We start from the raw sequence: 11432 nt of genomic DNA, 5'->3' as shown, positions 1-11432 counted from the left end.
ACTCCAAAAACCAAGCTAAAATGAAGATCTAGGGCATGGAGAAAGGCCATGGACTAATAAAGTTGGCAACTTTGAGCTTCATGAGCTCATATGTGCCTAGATCTGAAGTCACAACTCCATAAAACACTCAAATCCCGAAAGTGACTTCAAAATGGCCCAAAAGTGACAACATACTAACCTAAATGAGGATCTAAGTGATAGAAAGTCAAGGTATAAGCTTTATACCTCAAATGAGTCTGAAATGTAGCTTGAACTCTGAATCTACTGACTTCCTCTTGAACTTCCAAGCTTTTCCTTCCTTCCCAAGCTTCAAAATCACAAAGAATAGTTCAAAACTCTTCAAAAACGGATTATGGTTTCTTAGCTAGGGTTTATGACGATGGGGGCAGCAAATGAGGCCAACAAGTGGAGAATAGGATGCTTAAATAGGGTGCAAAACCCAGAAATTAGGGTTTCATTCTCCAGCTCCAACTCGTCGAGTTGGTCCTCCCTAACTCGTCGAGTAAGTTTCTCAACCCGCGTCCAAACTTATTCCCATTTCTACTCAACGAGTTTTGGGCCTCCAACTCGTCGAGTCCCTTTGCAAAAATGAGAATTCTTATTTAAAATACCTACTAGGAACCGGACATTACACACACACACAGAGAGAGAGAGAGAGAGAGAGAGAGAGAGAGGGAGGGAGGGTGGGTGGGTGGGACCCCTTGCATATTAAATTTCATTTTTTCTTTTTCTGTTATATAAAAATTAAGAAAAAACCTTAAAAATATCCCTGGGGTAGTGAAATGATGAAAATGTATTTCACTTAACGGACAAATACTAACAAAATGAGTCATAAACATTAAAGTTTTGAAACCACATGGCCCCCCGTGAGATATTTTAAAGTTAAGAACGAAACTTCAGCTTTTGTGAAACTACATAGACCATTTATGAATTTTTGTAAAAAAAAAAAAAAGGATGAACGACGAGTAATTATTGTATGCAACTATTTGGGAAATTTTGAAGCCTCGTTTAGTGGAGTAACATCCACCTAACTAGACCAATAGAATCGAGACACGTGGAAGATAGAATGATGTTGTTTACTATGTTCGGAAAATTCAATCTCTGGCTTTCTATATTGATACAAAATAATACATGAGATTAAGAGGGTTGAAGCCCGACGTCAACCTAACTTTATTTAACTCGGTTACGAAAACTCATCACATGAGCAAGGTTGACTCTGGGATTAAGTACACATTCATGCACACGCATACACATCACATACACATTTCACGTCAAACATGCAAGCATTAATATAGTGCCGACGATCACTATGATAGTTTAATGGTCTTCTCTAGCTACCAACTAGGGTTATGGTCCAAGATAATTAATGTTTTTTCTATTTGGATTTTATCAACTTATGAGATGATATATGTTATGAGTGAATGAGAGAAGAATGTAATGGTCTATTGAAATCAATAAAGTTTGTTTTATTTGATGGAATGAAACAAAAATTCTTATTATTTCGATCTTTAAAAACTATATCGTCTTATATCCAAAATGATTTTTGTAATTCATCATCGAGTGGAATGAAAAGTTATAATATTTTGTTTTATTTATGTAGTGTTTAATAGATGATATGTTCTATTATGTTAAGATGTTCTATTGTGTTCTAATCTCATCAAAGTCCACATGGTCGATCCTGAGGAATTAAATATCGTTAAAGGCTCTGGACGAGCCAGGAAAAAATGGTCCGTATCTTTATTATAAGTTTTTATTTTTTTCTTATATTTTTTTTATTTTGTTTTTTTCAATTCGTGTTTTTTATTGCCTTTTTTTAATTTGTTTTGAATTGTTTCTTGTTCTTGCTTGGTTTTGTTTTGAATTTAAACATGATTTTCAAATGGTTTCAAATATTATAATGTTGTGGTGGTGGTGGTGACTCCAGGTTGTTGTAGATAATGATTTCATGTAATTTATTTTTTTAAGATAATAAAAAATAATTTTTAACTTATAAACTCTAAAAAAACAGACCTTTTTTATACGAATTAACTCTTTTATACGAACTAGATGGGAATCATGCGCGCATTTGGCGCTGAGTTACTGTAATTTTTCTTCTTTCAGGTTGATGTACTACAACATAATATTATAGACTAAACTGCACAAATGGTCCCTGTGGTTTGCTCAAAATTGTCACTTTAGTCCAAAAAGGTTTGGTTTAGCACCAGAGGTCCAAAGTTTTCATTTTGTTGCTTGTTTGGTCCAATCTGTTTTGATTTTTTTCAAAATGACAAATTTGCCCCTGTTAATATGATTTTTTTTTCTTATTTTTTTCTAGTTTCCAGATTTAAAAAAATAAAAAATATAAATATAAATAAAATAAATCTCTCTCTTTCTCTCTCTCTCTCTCTTATTTATTTTTCTGAGTTTCAGATTTAAAAAAAAAACTAAATCTCTCTCTCTCTCTCTCTCTCTCTCTCACTCACTCTCTCTCTCTCTCTCTCTCTGGAAATCCCAAGCACAAAAAGGAGGCTGCTACCCTCCGTTCTAACCATGTTTTCTTCTTTTTTCTCGATGACAAACAACCCAAACACCCCCATACTTGTTGTTACTGCCTCCCTTCTTCTTCTTCAGTTTTAACTGAGAAAACCTCCACCGGAGATGGGGTTTTTCGGCTGTCAAGAGGGCAACAACCCCTACCGTTTTCCTTATGCTTATCGTCGGCTTCATAGCAACCCAAATGCCCCCACCTATTGTTGTTCTATCTCCGATCTGCCTTACCCTTTCCTTTCGCGTTTTCCTCCAGATCAGAATAGGAACAGTCAAGAGGCCGCTGGAGCAGCCCCTTAACTGTAGCAGTCAACAAGTGCCTTTGTTGCTTCGTTCTTTTCCTTCCCCCAACCTATTCACATCTTTACCGCCTCCATTCCCTCCTCCACTTTCTTGTTGTTGGTACCCAAACACCAATAACCAACTGAAGAGCATTGGCTCCTCAGGAATCCCCAAATTGAAGATGCGATACAACACCAAAACAAACCTAATCAGGTAAAAACGACGAGTATCTCTATGTATTTATGTGGGAATCTTCTGGGAATCACTTCTCTAGCTCTTCAAATCAGGGTTGATTTCGTCTCTTCAAATCACTTCTCTTTGAGAGTGGAGGCACACATCAGAGCATCAGGTGAACAGATTTAGCAAATAGGTTTGATCGTCTGTTTCCAGCTCTTTTTCATGGAAATCGAAGATATGGACTTTTCTCCTTACGATTTCTGGATGAACCCGATTTGTTTTTTTACCCAACTCAAAACAGAGAGAAAGGAGAAGATCCTGAGAGAAATTAGTTTCATTAAGTTTGTAGAGAGAATATGAAGATGCGAGCAAGAAAGGGTGTGACCTGAAGATCTGAGATTGAAGAAGATGATGGTGGTATGTGTTCTTGGGATGTGTAGAGAGAGAGAGAGAGAGAGAGAGAGAGAGAGATTTATTTTTATTTTGTATTTTTTTAAATCTGATCAGAAAAATAAATAAGAGATAGAAAAATAAATAAGAGAGAGAGATTTATTTTATTTTTATTTTTTATTTTTTTAAATCTGAAAATCAGAAAAAAAAAATCATATTAACATAGGGCAAAATGACGCAAATTCGTCATTTTGAAAAAAAAATCAAAACAGATTGGACCAAACAAGCAACAAAATGAAAACTTTAGACCTCTGGTGTTAGTCCAAACCTTTTTAGACCAAAGTGGCAATTTTGAGCAAACCATAGGGACCATTTGTGGAGTTTAGTCAATATTATATTGATAAAGACATATTTAACATACATGAGGTCTTTGGATAGGGCTTACATAGAAATTTAGGAAAGAAAGTATTTTAACGCAGCAACATATTATTTAGAGCAAAAGACTATAAAACAAAGAAACAAACATATTACACGTAGGGGTGTTTGTCTTCAAGGAGGTTTTTGATTTCTTTTTTGAGATTGTCGATAAGTTCGTCATATTTATTTTGCATTTCCTGCATGGCCTTCAGCAGTTTTGCAGTCTCGTAATTGTTGTCAAATACCAGCTGCTGCATTTTCAGGTAGTTAGTGTACTATGGTTTGGAGTCCATCTGCGTGATGAGTTCCTTCATGTAGCTTTGGTGTTCCTCATAAAAAGAACACAAGTAACCATTTTCTTTTCAGTAAAATTTGGTTGCTACTTTTCAACAGTATAGCAGGCTTTTTTTTAACAGTGTACTCTAACATTTTAATTTCCAAGTTTTAATCTTAAGAAAAATCCAAATTAAAATCTATATTTAAGTGAATTAAAAAAAGAAAGGTTGTTGTTTCGACACCATTTGTTCAAATGAAAGTAAGCTGCAAATCTGATCCTAACCTTCCAATCAATTTTTTTTTCATTAAATTCTAGTTGGCTATCATCAAACTCCTTTTTACAAGTAGATTGCTAGTCTTCCCGACTTTAAAAGTGAAGCTTAGATTCTGGAATCACTTAAAGGGCATGAAAGTAATTGTGAAACTGTGCACGTTGACCATAATATCTGTAAATATAAAGCAAGAAGTTATCAAATTAACAAATAAGTAATTTATGAAATAAAAAAAACTTACTTAAATTCGCAAGTAAAGGCCTTTCCTTGAAATAGCTTCAAGGTTGGAACAAAGGGAAAATTAAGATCAAACAATATAAAAAATACAATGGTAAAGGAGAATAATCTCATAACTTACAATTATGGTTGACAATATCCATATGGTACAATGTTGTAGCAGAAAAAAACATTTCTCAAAATATCAATCAACCATATAAAAAATAATTAATCCAAGAAGAAAAAGAAAGGATTTAGTTTTTTTTTACAATAACTAACCTCATCACTGTCCTTCTTAGCTTGTAAAGTAGCAACAACATCTAAGCACTTTTCAATATATGTAATCTTTGAAAGAAACACGATTTTATATCTGTCAACTCCCTGCTCCATTGAAATAACTCCGTGCTCCATTGAATCAGTTAACACGAATATAAAAGCCATATTCAAATATCAAAACAAATATAAACGCCAAAAAACAGATTTAAGGTGTTCCTACAAAACAGATAACAAATTAATAACAATTTATGTAGTTTGAACATATATATAGCAACTGTAGGATGCAAACTCACACCAGATTCAAAACACATCACATATATAAACCTCACATTACATATTTAGATAGTAAAAACGAAATAACAAAATAATTTATACCTTCATAATCACAGCAAATTAAAACCTTCATTTTGCTTGTAGATAAGAAATAAGAAAATAGAAATTTGTTCCTGAAAAATAATAATAAAAATACGATTAAACCCAAAGAAGACAACTCTATATTTTACATAAAACACAAACACACATCATCTTTACAACTAAACATAAGGAAAAAAAAATATATAATCTGCCCATAAACAATAAATGAATATGTGTTCCTATTTCTTTTGGTTAACATTTATTTTGACTATTTTCTACGATGTTGATATTTTTTTCATGAATAACTTGTATGGAAGTCGGAAACATGAAAGGTACCGTCTTCTTCACCACTACCATCCACCCTATCGTCGGAGCTAAAACCACTGCATCTAAGATCAAATTTATCAATAACAGTTAACATCATATATCATATTTTAAGAATTGAATTGAGATATTAGATCCAACAATGGAAAGAATGATTCCATTCCATACCTTGAGCTTGTTCTTGGATTCCTTCTCAGCAGCTACCAAAAAGACCAAATAACCCCTTGTTGACGTTTATTCCTCAACTCATGAATCTTGTCATAGATTTTGTCCCTTTTCTCAACAACCGTATGTAACACTTCCTCTAAAGATGCAATCACACCATTTATGGCCTCTTTTTGCGAACCCCATCAAGATCAACACCAATAAGGTAGAAAAAAACAAAGAAATCATAATAAAGATTAATAAAAGTTATTATTTTTTTACCTAATAGGGGCATGACTTATATATGACTGTTTTTTTTTTACTTGATGCAGAAAAAAGGAACAACTTAATAGAGAAAGACTGAGAAATGAAGCTTTTGCATTACTAAAATTTAAATATCATTTATCCAGATAGTGGTTTCACTTACTTTGAGCTGGTCTTGAATGACATCTTTTTCACCAACAGATTTCTGAACTTCCGCCCTCATAGCACTATTGGCAATAACTTTATCTCGTATCCCTTCAAGTTGTTTGATTTCTTTAATGATTTGTTAGAGCAATACTTTCATTTTGAATGTGGTACTGTAGACTCTTAATCTACACTACAACCCAAAAAAAAAAAAAATTAAATAAAATAAAGAGCAACATTCATAAACAACTTTCAAGAATTTAATTATTTAATTATATGTTAAAAAATTGACTTACAACATCATTAAGGTCAGTCTCAGATGATCAAATGAAACTTCTATGGTCTTTATTGGCATCTCTTGGACCCATTAACCTACCCAATGCCTGTTTTAGAGGTTCAATTTTTTTCCTTTTCTCATCCATGATTGACCTAAATTGGTTTTTCTCTTCAACTAAAGCCTTCAATTGCCCCATCACTTGTGGTCTTTCAGTCTACACAAGTCAAGAAAATAGTGAGACAATCATTTAAACAGTAAGATCAAGATCAAAAAAGATTAACTTTTTCTTTATTACCCTTTTTGCCCTTAGCCTCCATTTGATCCACTAATTCTTGCAAATCCCCATCCCTACTTTGTAGAACCCATGATTCATAGACTGTTTGTGATGAGTTGTCTCTTGTTTGGATCATTAATCTTCAAAATTTGACTGTAGTTTGAACCGACGTTTAAAATAGCAGAATATACTCATAAGCAATTTTTTTTCTTTACCTGTAGTAAGAACGAAAAAAAACAATTTTCCAAAGTGAGAAATAAGTTTTTCTTTTACTATTTGGAATGCATAGTATATATTTTAAACGACAAAAAACATGTTCAGGTGTTCATTCCATTCCATTCCATTCCTGTGTGATTTCATTCGATCATACAAAATAGATATCAGGCATACCATTCACCGCCACTTGTTGATTGCTCTGCTTGCTTCTTTCCAGTCTTCTTCAACGAACTACACAACTTCCCACCAAGGTCGAGAAGGAAGTCGACGCAACCGAAAGATGTATCATTGAAAAGCATGTCGATCAGATGATGGATGACTGGAAGAGATCGATCGAATGAAGTCGATTGGGCAAAACAAAAGAATCATTACAAACATGTGAAGATAGTATCTGAGGAGAAATAATTGCAGCCAAACGCCTAGAAAAACGTCGTTTGCAAGATAAAAAAGCAGCCATGAGAGTGCATAAGACGAAAATACAACACATACCTAAAGAAGAACAGAGACGGCAAGTACCAGAAGCAGACAGAGGCGAAAAGAAAATTATAACGCAAATAAGCAAAGAAGAATATAAACAAAACACAAACGAACCTTATTGGAGGAGAAAGGCGGCAACCGACGCTGACGAGAAGAAGATAAGCACGAAACAAAGTAGAAGTTCCAACCGAGGAAAAGAAGATAATCACCGGCAAAACCCGAAATTCCAGTGGCAAACTAAGAAAGGAGAAGAGTTTAGTGTGCAAATAAGAAAGAGATGAAAAATAACTGTAGCTAAGGTTTTAGGAATTGATAGTATATATACTAATTACAGACTTCTAATCCACTACGATACATAAAAAAAGCTACTTACATATATTTTTACATACTTCTAATCCACTGCAATACATGCGTACATATATTTTACATCAAACAAACGTACACCACCTTCGTCTTATTGGTTTGTGTACCAAACACGAACTCTCCTTGTTATTTGACATTTGTATCTCAAACTTTTTCCTTATTGTTCTCAACTTAGGGTCCTTCATCTTTTATGTGATAGTGTTAGGAATCGGACCGGGTACACGCAGCAGAAACACACTATCACACACACAAACACACGAAGGAAATAAAGCAAGAAGGAACACAAGGATTTTACGTGGTTCGGATTCGGTGTAAATCCTACGTCCACGGGCGCAACTAGATTTTATATTAACTCACTATAAGATTACAAATGGTAATATCACTCAGCACTTTTGTTGTTCTACGCTACGCTGCTGCACACTTTCTTCTTGCAATACATACATATATATATATATATATATATATATATATATATACATATATATATATATATACATATATATATATATATATATATATATATATATATATATATATATATATATATGTTTGTGAGCCGCAATTTGCACATGAAATTGAGCCGCCATATTTGAATTGAAATATATGCCGTCCAAAACTATTCCATCTAAAATGTGCGTCCATTCAATATTAAATAATTGAACCACCGTCCATTTTTCCATTAAACAATACAATTAAATTGTTTAATTTGCTAAGTTACATTTATGGCCCTTGAACTTTTAGGAACTTGTCAATTTGTTCATGACTCCATAAATCTTAACAATCTCCCACTTGAAGGCTTGAACAAATTTGTCTTTCTCCGCCATCCAACTCTTAATTACTCCAGTAATCTTAAAAAAACAACCAAGTCCTTCAAGCTTCCAGTTCCAAAGAACAAGCTAAAACTTAGTCTGATTTCTCTAGTTGCAGCCGCCCCTCATCATCAATTACTAGAAGGGCCAGTTGAAGCTCCCACTAGCTCCAACTCAGCCGTGGCTAATCCCACCACCAACTCATCCTCTGTCTCAACCGGTTTGGACACTCCACCAGATCCAGAGATACACCGAGGACCACTAACACTCTCCCAACTTTGCAAACATTCAACAGGAGAGAATTTTTCAGTCTTAGTCTTCAAAACCCAACGACTCTTTGTAACTGTACCCGAAACACGTCCCGTGCTCCCACTGTCACAGAATCCCCTGAATGGTTTAGACTTTCGAACTCGTTCAGCTAACATCTCTTTGGCTCCAGAATTCATGTTTGCAAAATGAACTCTCTTAGTCGTAGATTTAGCGAACCAGATTTTGTCTTGTTTAACAGGGACGGTCATACTTCCCTCAGCAGGTACCTCAACCATATACAATGACCCACGCTTCAAACCTTGAGCAATCACCGAATTACCATTGACCACCATCCATTTACCACCACCAAACCTTACTTCCAGTCCTTGTTTATCCAGCTGATCAACAGAAATCAATTTCTTTTTCAGCTCCGGAATCACCTTGACATTTTTCAGGTTCCATGTAGTTCCCAATGAAGTAACCAGATCAATATCTCTCATGCCCGTTACTTGAAGCATCTCGTCATTTGCTAACCGTACCTTTCCAAAATCTCCTTCTTTTAGATTCACCATCGTTTCCCCGTTGTCCATGGCGTGAAACGAAGCCCCTGAATCCATGACCCAAGAGTCTACAGAACTTTCCATACTGAGTATCAATGCATCATCCTCAGACACACTCTCAGCACCGGTAATGTTCAATTCTTTCTTTGGACATTGACTCTTAACATGTCCCACCTCCTGGCAGTTCCAACACTTCACATTCTTCTTAGTTCTAGATGAACTTCTTCCCCGACTCCCACTGCTTCCACTATTCCTGCTATTCCCTCTACCTCTTCCGAAATTTAATAAATCAGAAGAGGAAGATCCACCTTGATTCTTGCGTCTGATATCCTCGCCTAGAACCAAATCTCTAACCCCTTCAAAAGTCATACCACTGGTCCCCACGGAACTCGTAACAGCGGTAACTGTTCCGGACCAGCTATCAGGTAGAGAAGCTAGTAGCAGTGATGCTTGAGTCTCGTTATCAAATTTAATTCCCACAGATGATAATCTGGACAGAATTGAATTTAGATTGTTAATGTGAACCGTAACTAAGCCTTCCTCATTCATCCTTGTAGTGAACAGCTCCTTCATCAAGAACACCTTGTTAGCCGCCGATGGTTTCTCATACATATTTGACAGAGCCTCCATCATACCACGTGCCGTGGTTTCATTCATGATGTTGAAAGCAACGCTCTTCGTCAACGACAATGTAATAACCGCCTTGGCTTTCTTGTCCTTTGAGTTCCACGCATCTTCAGCAGCTTTTTCCATTTTCTCCGGTTTGTCTCCGAGTACCATGTCCAAGTCTTTCTGACATAGCAATGCTTCTAATTGCATTTTCCACCAGCTAAAATCAGAACCATTGAACCTTTCGATTATAATCTTGTCTTCAGCCATTACGACAAACAAGATACAAATCAGGTACACTCGTGCGTGAAAAAAAAAAAAAAAAAAACGATCGTACCCTCCAAAACCTCGCTAACCAGGCTCTGATACCAGTTGTTAGGAATCGGACCGGGTACACGCAGCGGAAACACACTATATCACACACACAAACACACGAAGGAAATAAAGCAAGAAGGAACACAAGGATTTTACGTGGTTCGGATTCGGTGTAAATCTTACGTCCACGGGCGCAACTAGATTTTATATTAACTCACTATAAGATTACAAATGGTAATATCACTCAGCACTTTTGTTGTTCTACGCTACGCTGCTACACACTTTCTTCTTGCAATACACATATATATATATATATATATATATATATATATATATATATATATATATATATATATATATATATATATGTTTGTGAGCCGCAATTTGCACATGAAATTGAGCCGCTATATTTGAATTGAAATATATGCCGTCCAAAACTATTCCACCTAAAATGTGCGTCCATTCAATATTAAATAATTGAACCACCGTCCATTTTTCCATTAAACAATACAATTAAATTGTTTAATTTGCTAAGTTACATTTATGGCCCTTGAACTTTTAGGAACTTGTCAATTTGTTCATGACTCCATAAATCTTAACAGATAGCCAAAATGATAACTCACATCCTAATTGTCTTTATTTGTTCTTATTCCATTTTGTCTCCTTTTGTTATTTGTATGGTACATTTTCGCCGTTTTAGCTACTTGCTAAACATGTGTCTTGTAATCGTATTTGTCGTTTCCAAAGAGACAGACCTGTAGTGAACATAATAAGGAGAATTTCGTAAAATCTACCATTGTTAAACGTCAAAATATCATATTTTACTTAACCTAATTTAAATATATCATATTTATCCTTTTTAATTTTTTAAAATATCAAATTTGTCCAAATCATTTTTTAACGCTTTTGATCATTTCTTTATATATTTAAAATTATTATTATTTAAAAACAACATAAATAAACCATATTGTCTCTACCTTTTAAATTGCAGGAACCACAACTTAATGTTGATCACATGAAATCATCTCGGCTATAATAATTCATTCTTACTCATTGGGGACAAATCCATTCAAAATATAGCATTATTTTTTTTGTTTAAGATAAATCCAACACTACTAATGATTCATTGTTCTTTTAACATAATTCCTTTTGTAATTTAAAAAAAAAATTAAAGAAGCTTTAGAAGAAAAAATATCAAATAGCACAAAAACATAGGAAAAT

At 34.6% G+C, this 11432-nt stretch overlaps 1 long non-coding RNA gene across 11 annotated transcripts; it reads right to left on the bottom strand.

The window, feature by feature from the left end:
* Positions 1-3747: 3747 nt before the first annotated feature.
* Positions 3748-7587, bottom strand: LOC145109498 (uncharacterized). Of its 11 annotated transcripts, none has more exons than XR_013709044.1 (9): positions 7421-7587; positions 7004-7248; positions 6635-6828; positions 6359-6553; positions 5523-6255; positions 4836-5278; positions 4582-4606; positions 4352-4514; positions 3748-4043 (listed from the first exon to the last, which is right to left on the bottom strand). It is a non-coding gene; the product is annotated as an uncharacterized LOC145109498 (long non-coding RNA). The 11 variants fall into 11 exon arrangements; XR_013709042.1 differs by lacking the exon at positions 3748-4043 and having other exon boundaries at positions 4259-4514; positions 4836-5048; positions 5208-5278; positions 7421-7586; XR_013709039.1 differs by lacking the exon at positions 3748-4043 and having other exon boundaries at positions 4259-4514; positions 5523-5575; positions 5679-6255; positions 7421-7586.
* Positions 7588-11432: the final 3845 nt, after the last annotated feature.

This window comes from Lactuca virosa, chromosome 4 (genome assembly GCF_052849685.1).
Source record: "Lactuca virosa cultivar CGN04683 chromosome 4, Lactuca_virosa_CGN04683_v6, whole genome shotgun sequence".
Classification (NCBI taxonomy): domain Eukaryota; kingdom Viridiplantae; phylum Streptophyta; class Magnoliopsida; order Asterales; family Asteraceae; genus Lactuca; species Lactuca virosa.
This window is presented reverse-complemented; position numbering and strand designations above follow the sequence as displayed.